The 9872-nt window shown below is 42.3% G+C and overlaps 1 pseudogene; it reads right to left on the bottom strand.

Moving 5' to 3' along the window:
* Positions 1-678: 678 nt before the first annotated feature.
* Positions 679-9872, bottom strand: part of Vmn2r116l-ps9 (vomeronasal 2, receptor 116 like, pseudogene 9) — a 34690-nt pseudogene continuing 25496 nt past the window's right edge.

Genomic DNA, 9872 nt, shown 5'->3' with positions numbered 1-9872 from the left:
GGAGTGCTGTAGACCCGTTTTCCTGTTTTCTTTCAGCCAGTTATGGGAACAGAGTGTTCTGCTTTCGGGCGTGTAGTCTTTCCTGTCTACTGGTCTTCAGGTGTTCCAGTGGGCCTGTGTCCTGAGTCGACCAGGCAGATCACTTGGAGCAGAAAAGTTGGTCTTACCTGCAGTCCAGCAGTTCAAGTTGCCAATGGGGCACTGCTTTTGAGCTCTCCATGAGGGTGGCACCAGGAGGGCCTGTGCCATCTTTTCCGGGAGCCCCCATGCACCAGGTTCCCAGATCATGTTAGGTGTTTTCCTCTGGAGTCAGAATTGTGGGCAGAGTGTAGTCTCTTCTGGCTTCCTACGCATGTCTGCCCCTCTGTAGGTTTAACTCTTCCTCCCACAGGATTTGGGTGCAGGGAACTGTTGATCTGGTCCCTTCAGGTCTGGGCAGTGTCTGGAGGGTGGGTGACCTGCAGCTCCAGTGCCCCTATCTTCTGGTTCCCAGAGGCCGGATACAGTTTCCTCTTGGGACAGGATGTGGGCAGGAGTGGGCAGTATTGGTGGTCTCTCCCGCTCTGCAGTCTCAGGAGTGCCCACCTGTCCAGGCAGTGCACTCTCTCTCCCAAGGTGTTTGAGAGCAGTGAGCTGTGGGCTGGGATCAGCGAGGTTGGGGCTCCATCTAAAAAAAAATTATGAAGTCTTATATTTATAATGTATTTTGTCCCTGTGACCCTGAATAGAGTTCCTCTGTGGTCTTAATAAAATAATGTAGCAATGGGGGCAAAGATACAGCCTAGAAGTCCTGCACTGGAGACCAAGAAGGAGAATACCTCCACAACTACCATGTGCTTCCCCTTAGTACTGTGGTAGACAGGGAGGAAGGTGACCCAGTATGCTGCAGAACACCAGCATACTGAATGTCAGGAACTTGGCTTCATTCAAGGTGTCAGGTAGGCTCCTGGCCAAGATAATCAAGGTGAAGCTTCCCAGGGCTAGACCCCCAGGTAACCCAGCACACAGTAGAAGGCAGTGACTGAGCCCTTGTTGCACATGATAATAATATGTTCATGTTCAGAGTGTGTATCTATGCTAATGAACAGAGGAGAGTTTCCCAGCCAGACTCCACACAAGATAATTTGGATCAAGGTGCAGATGGGAACTAGGAAGTTAGGTGCCCGTGTTAGCAACAACCACCGGATTCTTCTTCCTGGAGCGGTGACCTTGAAGGTCAGAACTATGGTAAACATTTTGGCCAAGACAGTGGAAACAGCCACAGTGAACACCACTGAAAATATGGTCTGTCGCAGGATGCAAGTGGCTGTGTTGGGATGGCCAATGAAGAGAAAAGAGCCGAGAAAACAGAAGTTAATGGCAATGAGCAGGACGTAGGTGAGAGTACAGTTATTTGCCTTTACAATGGGAGTGTTCTTCTTCTTCAGAAAGATGACAACAATTAGAGATGACAGTGCAGAGAAGCACAAGGCTATGCAGAACAAACTTCTCCCCATGGGGTCTTCAAAAACCAGGAAAGTCATAGACTTTTGGATGCAGTGGTTTTGTGCTGTGTTGGCATATTGATGATCTACACACTGCATACACTGATCCGCATCTGGTGAAAATGTACATTTTTGTTATTTCATGATCATTATTCTTTTGTTCATAGCCCCTCTTATTAGAGTAGGTTAGCCTGATAGCCTTCCTTTGTTACTTCAGATATCAGATGAACATTGTGCAGGGACTAATGTGACTGCAGCATTGTGACATAGACAAAATTAAGATTTCTCCTCCTAATTCAATTATACATTGTTCTAAAGATTCTGACACCATCAGAAACTAAGGAATGTACACTACACACCCTCAGTTTGGTTACAATATTGCCTCCATAGGAAGCACCAGGAAAATGCACTTGCGGCACAAGCCTGATTATGTGAGTTTGGATGCCCAGGACCCAGGTAAGGACTGGATATAGAAGCACAAATGTCTGTAATCCCAGGGCCCCCCTTCAATGAGATGAGACACAGAGATAGAATTTGTCATGGGAGCTCATGTGATATCTAGCCTACCTAATGCATCTGTGGAGAGACATAGTATCAAGCAAAAGAGACAGGTGATGACTGGCTCCCCAATTCCATATGTGCACCATGGTACATACACTCCCGCTCACATGGACTCTCTTTCTCTCAATTTAAAAAAGTAACAAATTTGGTGAAATTCATCACATTTGAGCAGTGGTATTTTCAATCTTGGAGTCTTTATATTGTGTGTAAATAACTGAATATTTGTAGTTGTGCTGATGTGTATGTGTGCACGAATGTATGCAGCCTCTATTTGTAAATGTGTTACCCAGAGGTCAACTTAAGGTACGTTCCTCATGAACCATCTAATTTGCTTTAAAATATGTGGTCTCTCTGGGCATTGCTGATTACGCTAGTTTGGCTGGCCAGGGAGTGCCAGAGATTTACATTTCTGCCTCCCTAGTCCTCAGGTTACAGGCACAGGCCACCATCACACCTGGCTTTTTATGTGATTGTCTGGTGGGAAACTCTACTATTAAGTTTGTTGTCCTCCATGTCTGGAAAAGATCTCCAATTAGAACTTACTGCCTGTAACTCCAAATATCCTCTGAGGTAGGTCCATAGTCTATGCCTGGATTATAGGTTCAACTTCCTCTTTCCTTACAATAACCTGCCTAGAAGCATTCCTACCCTAGCCATTAATACATATCTACCTTTGAATTCCTTACCCATTCCCTAAGATCTATGTAACACTGTTCACCCCAAATAAAGTTGAGTGAAGTTGATTCCTGAAGTCAATCTATCCATCTGTACTCACATCCTCTGGATCCTGTCCCCAACACCCCCACACCCTTTGTCCTTGACAGCCAATGGTTCACAATTGTTAGAAATTTACCAACGATGCCAGGGTTATGAGTAAGTACTTTACTTACTGAGCCATCTCCCCATTGCAATTCTCTCTTCTTTAGACTATGGCTTGTTAAAAGACAGTTAATGTTAGATTTACAAAAGATTCAGCTGACCTCAACATAGACCATCGAACAAAATGCTAAGAAAGTGGGAATGTCACTTCCCCTCCACTCCAGAATAAAAAGTCAAAGAGAAGGGGAAATTCCCTGAAACAACCCCAGTAAACCAAACTTTTGGATGGGATATGTATATCTCATCCTTCCTCACAAAACTTTGTGGCCATCATTGAAGAGGAGGTAGAAGGAGTGTAAGATCAAAACGGTTGGTGAAGAGGAACACTGCAGGAAGGCTTCTGTGCATGATGTGGCAACTGTACCCATTAACTCACAGCTGATGCATTTGCCTGAACAAGACTTATATAAGATTGAGCAGGCTAACAGTTTCATATGGATCAGGAGGTGCTTATGAGCTCCCACTCTAGCTGAGGCTATGAGTAGTTTATGGTTTTGGGGGAAGGAAAGTCAATTACCTTCTAGGATGTTCCTGGTAAGTCCACCATTTTCTAGTAGATGTGTGTTTTAGCAGCACGGATTGGATTTAGTGGGTTATAAAACCAAAAGTGATCAAACAAACAAAAAATTAAAGATGACATGAAATTGAGACTGGAATAAGGGAGGATCCATGTCTAAAACTACTAAAGATTACATTAAAAATAACCATCGGAAGGGATTCTGATGTTCTGTATGAAATAGACTCTGAGAAGGGACAGGGTGCCAGCTGTGTCAAGTTAACTTATTAAAGGGGGACAAAGAAGGAATAGATCATAGACAAAATCCACCAAGGGGACTGGAAAAATGTCGTAGTTAAATATATGCATGTAAGTATGAGGGACTTGAGTTCAATTCCCAGCATTCATTTAAAAGTACAAGTGCAACTCTAAACACTTATAATCTCAGAACTAGTTTGACAAAGAAAGGAAGGTCTTTCTAGCTAGCTATTGTAGCAGATTAAAAGCCTGCAGTTTCAGTGAAAGATATTGTCTCAAAAAAGAAGGTGGAGAGCTATACACACTTGTATGTGTGCACATCCTACTCCTCACCCCACTCTACTACTACCATCAGCACCACACTGTGTTTGAGAAAGTAGAAAACTTTGTTTTCCCATCTGTAAAGTCCATCCCATATACTAAGAATGCAAGGGCCCACAGAATACTCTGAACCTTCATAGAAGCTGCCCTGAAGTCCAATTCTGTGTACATCAACATACTCAGGTAGAAGCTGAACGGTGCCAGTGGTGAGGGAATGATAGTTTTAACTAAAATTATCCAGTTGGGGGCTCTGGCAACATTGTTTAGTTGGGGAAAGCACTTGCTCTGCAGGCCTGACAACTTGAGTTTCATTCCTGGACTTGCAAAAAGGTGAATGGAGAGAACTGATCTCCCACAGTTGTCTTCTCATTTCCATGTGTGTGCCATGTGTGCTGTGGTGGTTTGAATAAGAATAGCACCCTTGGCTCATATATTTGGATACTTGATCATTAGTGAATGACAGACTTGAGAAGGATTAGAAGGCATGGTCATGTCAGAGGAAGTGTATCATGGGGAGTTGGGGGTGAAGGGTATAGTCTTTGAGACTTTTAAAAGCCAAGGTCTGGCCAAGTGGCTCTCTTCTTTTTGCTTGCAGATCCAGATTCTGTACTCTGAGCTATTTCTTTAAAACCATGACTGCCTGTACCACCTGGCAGCCTACTATGATGATAATGTTAAACAAGCTCTAACAAGTGCTTTCTTTTATAGGAGTTGTCAAACTCAGTGTAGATTGTCACAGCGGTAGTACAATGACCAAGCAGTTGATAATAGGACTGAGGTGTTGCTGTGACTGGACTGACCAAGTTTGTTCTAGGAATGTGGAAGACTTTTGGATTTTGGGCCAGAATAGTAGTTGGATGATTTAAGTGGGGCTTAATATGCTATCTTCGTTAGAGCATGGAAGACAGTGGTGCAGAGAGCACTGGAGATTATAATGGCTCAAGAGGCTTCACAGGAGAAGATTATTACTAACTACCCTAGAGATTTTTCTCATGATATTTTGGAGAAGATTGTGGCTGCTTTCTGGCTTAGTTCACCCCCCCCCCCAAAAAAAAAAAGAAAGAAAGAAACAATTATCTGTCCAAGGCTAAATTGATGAAATTTAGATTACTAGCACTGGTAGAGGAGATTTCAAGACAGTTTTGTATTGAGTGCTGCATGGTTGTTAGTGGTTACCCTCATGAAGATCTATAATTAAAAGGTGTAATTTGAGCAAACCAAAATGTATGGTTTGAGGAGATTATGAGCACCTGAAAATGTAATGGAGCAAAGACCAGTGTTCAAGGAGATAATACATTTAAAGAAAAGTCAGATGCTAAATAAATAAAGGGAGTGGTAACCTTAGGGAAAGATCTCACCAAGCTAAACTTCCAATTTTTTGAAAGAAATTAAAGAAAAGATTAAGCAGTGAAAGAAACCATTAACAACAGAAAGCCAACAAAGATGTAGTTGTATGAGGGGGCCATGTTCCAGCCCCAGCAAATAGTAGAGTGTTAGCAATTTAATCCACATTGTTCTGTATCTAGAGTCAAGAATCCATGAAAGGAGTTGTGGAATCTTCTTCTATAACTCAGTAAATTATCAGGATTGTTTTAGGGGTATCCATGAGTTGAGACCCAAAGAGGCCATTGAGTGAAGCTGTGAAGGTGAAGTTAAGATTGTGTGAAGATCCTAAGATACTGGATATGCCACAGTTGTGGGATATCTTCTGACCAGGTGTTGGGAATGTTCAAGAGAGAGATATTATTGCAGACATGTGGTGGTTTGCTCTGGAATTACCTGTACTTTTATGCTAATTCCACTGCCCCAAGGACAGCTGCCTAGTCATCTACTCAGGACTCAGGTGAATTCACCAGAACCTTCTCCCCATTTAATTTGTAAATACAGGTAAGGGCTGGTACAGGATAGAATGAGGCCTGTCATTGGATGAGAGGGAAGGATGGGCAGGAGAAAAAGTTTAAGGGAAGAGGAGGAGATAGGAGGAGGTAGCTAAGCTGGGGAGAAACCATGGAAGCTGATGTTAAGATTCCAGGCTGCACCTTTACAGGTTGTTAGGAATGTTCTTTTTTTGTTTGTTTGTTTCTGATGTACTCAATTTTATTTTTTTTCACTTTTTCCATCTTTATTAAATTGGGTATTTCTTATTTACATTACAAAAGTTATTCCCTTTCCTGGTTTCCAGGCCAACATCCCCCTGACCCCTCCACTTCCCCTTCTATATGGATTTTCCCCTCCCAATTCTACCACCATTACAACCCTCCCCTCAAGAATCCCTTTCACTGGGAGTCCAGACTTGGGAGGACCAAGGGTTTCCCCTTCCACTGGTGGCCTTACTAGGCTGTTCATTGCTACCTATGCAGTTGGAGCCTAGGGTCAGTCCATGTATAGTCTTTGGGTAGTGGCTTAGTCCCTGGAAGCTCTGGTTGCTTGGCATTGTTGTTCATATAGGGTATCAAGCCCATTCAGTTCTTTCAGTCCTTTCTCTGATTCCATCAACGGAGGTCCCATTTTCAGTTCAGTGCTTTGCTGCTGGCATTCGCCTATGTACTTGCCATATTCTGGCTGTGTCTCTTAGGAGAGATCTACATCTGGTTCCTGTCAGCCTGCACTTTTTTGCTTCATCCATCTTTTCTAGTTGGTGGCTGTATATGTATGGGCCACATGTGGGGCAGGCTCTGAATGGGCATTCCTTCAGCCTCTGTTCTAAACTTTGCCACCCTATCCCCTCCTAAGAGTGTTCTTGTTCCCTATTTAAAGAAGGAGTGAAGCTTCTGTATTTTGGTCATCCTTCTTGAGTTTCAGGTGTTCTGTGCATCTAGGGTAAATCAAGCATTTGGGCTAATATCCACTTATCAATGAGAGCATGCCATGTCTGCTTTTCTGTGATTTAGTTACCTCACTCAGGATGACATTTTTCAGTTCCACCGATTTGCCTATGAATTTCATAAAGTTGTTGTTTTTGATAGCTGAGTAGTATTCCATTGTGTAGATGTATCACATTTTCTGGATCCATTCCTCTGTTGAAGGGCATCTGGGTTCATTCCAGCTCCTGGCTATTATAAATAAGGCTGCTATGAACATAGTGGAGCATGTGTCTTTGTTATATGTTGGAGCCTCTTTTGGGTATATGCCTAAGAGAGGTATAGCTGTGTCTTACTGGGTCTTACTAAAATCTGGGACTAGACAAGGCTGCCCACTCTTTCCCTACTTATTCAATACAGTTCTCGAAGTCCAAGCCAGAGAAATTAGACAACAATAGGATATCAAAAGGATACAGATTGGAAAGGAAGAAGTCAAAATATCACTTCTTGCACATGATATGATAGTATATTTAAGTGATCCCAAAAGTTCCACCAGAGAACTACTAAACCTGATAAACACATTCAGCAAAGTGGGTGGGTAGAAAATTAACTCAAATAAATCAGTAGTCTTCCTCTACACAAAAAGGAAAACAAGCTGAGAAAGAAATTAGAGAAATAACACCCTTCATATTAGTCCTAAATAATATAAAATACCTCGGTGTTACTTTAACCAAGCAAGTGAAAGATCTGTATGATAACAACTTCAAGCCTCTGAAGAAAGAAATTTAAGAAGATCCCAGAAGATGGAAAGATCTCACATGCTCTAGGATTGGAAGGATTAGTATAGTAAAAATGGCCATTTTATAAAGAGCGATCTACAGATTCAATGCAATCCCCATCAAAATGCCAACCCAATTCTTCAAAGATTTAGAAGAATTTGCAAATTCTTCTGGAATAAGAAAAAACCTGTGATAACTAAAACTATCCTCAACAATAAAATGACTTCTGGAGAAATCGTTATCCTTGAACTCAAGCAGTACTACAGAGCTATACTGATAAAAATTGCATGGTATTGGTACAGAAACAGACAGATAGACCATTAGAATAGAATTGAAGATGCAGAAATGAACCCACACACCTATGGTCACTTGATTTTTGACAAAGGAGCCAAAACCATCCAATGGAAAAGAAATACCATTTCCAGCAAATGGTGCTGGTTTAACTGGAGGTCCGCATGTAGAAGAATGCAGACCAAGCCATGCTTATCACCCTGTAAAAAGCTTAAGTCCAAGTGGATCAAGGACTGCCACATCAAACCAGATATACTCAAACTAATAGAAGAAAAAGTAGGGAAGAATCTTGAACACATGGGCACTGGCGAAAAGTTCCTGAACAAATCACCAATGGCTTATGCTCTAAGATCAAGAATCGACAAATGGGATCTCATAAAACTGCAAAGCTTCAGTAAGGCAAAGGACACATTTTTAGGACAAAATGGCAACCAACAGATTGGGAAAAGATCTTTTCCAATCCTACAAGAGATAGACGGTTATATCCAAAATATACAAAGAACTCAAGAAGTTAGACTGCAGGGAGACAAATAACCCTATTAAAAATGGGTTTCAGAGTTAAACAAAAAATTCACAGCTGAGGAATGCTGGATGGCCTAAAGAAATATTCAACATCTTTAGTCATAAGGGAAATGAAAAGCAAAACAACACTGAGATTTCACATCACACCAGTGAGAATGATTAAGATCAAAAACTCAGGTGACAGCACATGCTTGCGAGGATGTGGAGAAAGAGGAACACTCCTCCATTGTTGTTGGGATTGCAGACTGGTACAACCATTCTGGAAATCAATCTGGATGTTCTTCAGAAAATTGGACATTGAACTACATGAGGACCCAGCTATTCCTCTCTTGGGCATATACCCAAAAGATGCCCCAACATATAACTAAGACACATACTCCACTATGTTCATAGTAGTCTCATTTATAATAGCCAGAAGCTGGAATGAACCCAGATGCCCTTCAACAGAGGAATGGATACAGAAAATGTGGTACCTCTACACAATGGAATATTACTCGGCTATCAAAACAATGACTTTATGAAATCCATAGGCAAATGGATGGAACTAGAAAATGTCAGCCTGAGTGAGGTAACCCAATCACAGAAAAACACACATGGTATGCACTCATTGATAAGTGGATATTAGCTCAAATGCTCAAATTACCCTAGATGCACAGAACACCTGAAACTCAAGAAGGATGACTAAATTGTGAAGGCTTCACTTCTTCTTTAAAAGGGGAACAAGAATACCCTTGGGAGGGAATAGGGATGCAAAGTAGAACAGAGGCAGAAGAAACACCCATTCAGAGCCTGCCCCACATGTGGTCCATACATATACAGCCACCAAACCAAATAAGATGGATGAAGCAAAGAAGTGCAGGCTGACAGGAACTGGATGTAGATCTCTCCTGAGAGATACGGCCACAATACAGCAAATACATTGGCAAATGCCATCATTAAACCACTGAACTGAGAATGGGACCCCCGTTGAAAGAATCAGAGAAAGGTCTGAAAGAGCTTGAAGGGGCTTGACAACCCACCTGAACAATAATGCCAACTAACCAGATCTTCCAGGGACTAAGCCACTACCCAAAGACTATACATGGACTGACTCTGGGACCCAACCTCATAGGTAGAAATGAATAGCCTAGTAAGATAACCAGTGGAAGGGGAAGCCCTTGGTACTGCAAGACTGAAACCCCAGTGAATGAGATTGTTGTGGGGAGGGCGGTAATGGGAGGAGGATGGGGAGGGGTACACCCATAGAGAAGGGGAGAGGGAGGGGTTAGGGGGATGTTGGCCCGGAAATCGGGAAAGGGAATAACAATTGAAATGTAAGTGAGAAATACCCAAGTTAATAAAGATGGAGAAAAAAGAAATAGAGGATAGGAGAACAGAGGGGGAAAGGGGGAAATAGAAGAGGGAATTCTGGAAGTAGGAAAGCAGAAAGAAGGAAGTAAGTAAAGAGAACCGAAAATTTCCATTCATGTTCCTGGCCTTC

The sequence above is a fragment of the Rattus norvegicus genome, chromosome 12 (genome assembly GCF_036323735.1).
Source record: "Rattus norvegicus strain BN/NHsdMcwi chromosome 12, GRCr8, whole genome shotgun sequence".
In the NCBI taxonomy this organism is placed as follows: Eukaryota; Metazoa; Chordata; class Mammalia; order Rodentia; family Muridae; genus Rattus; species Rattus norvegicus.
The sequence above is the reverse complement of the archived record's forward strand: the minus strand, read 5'-3'. Positions and strand labels throughout refer to the sequence as shown.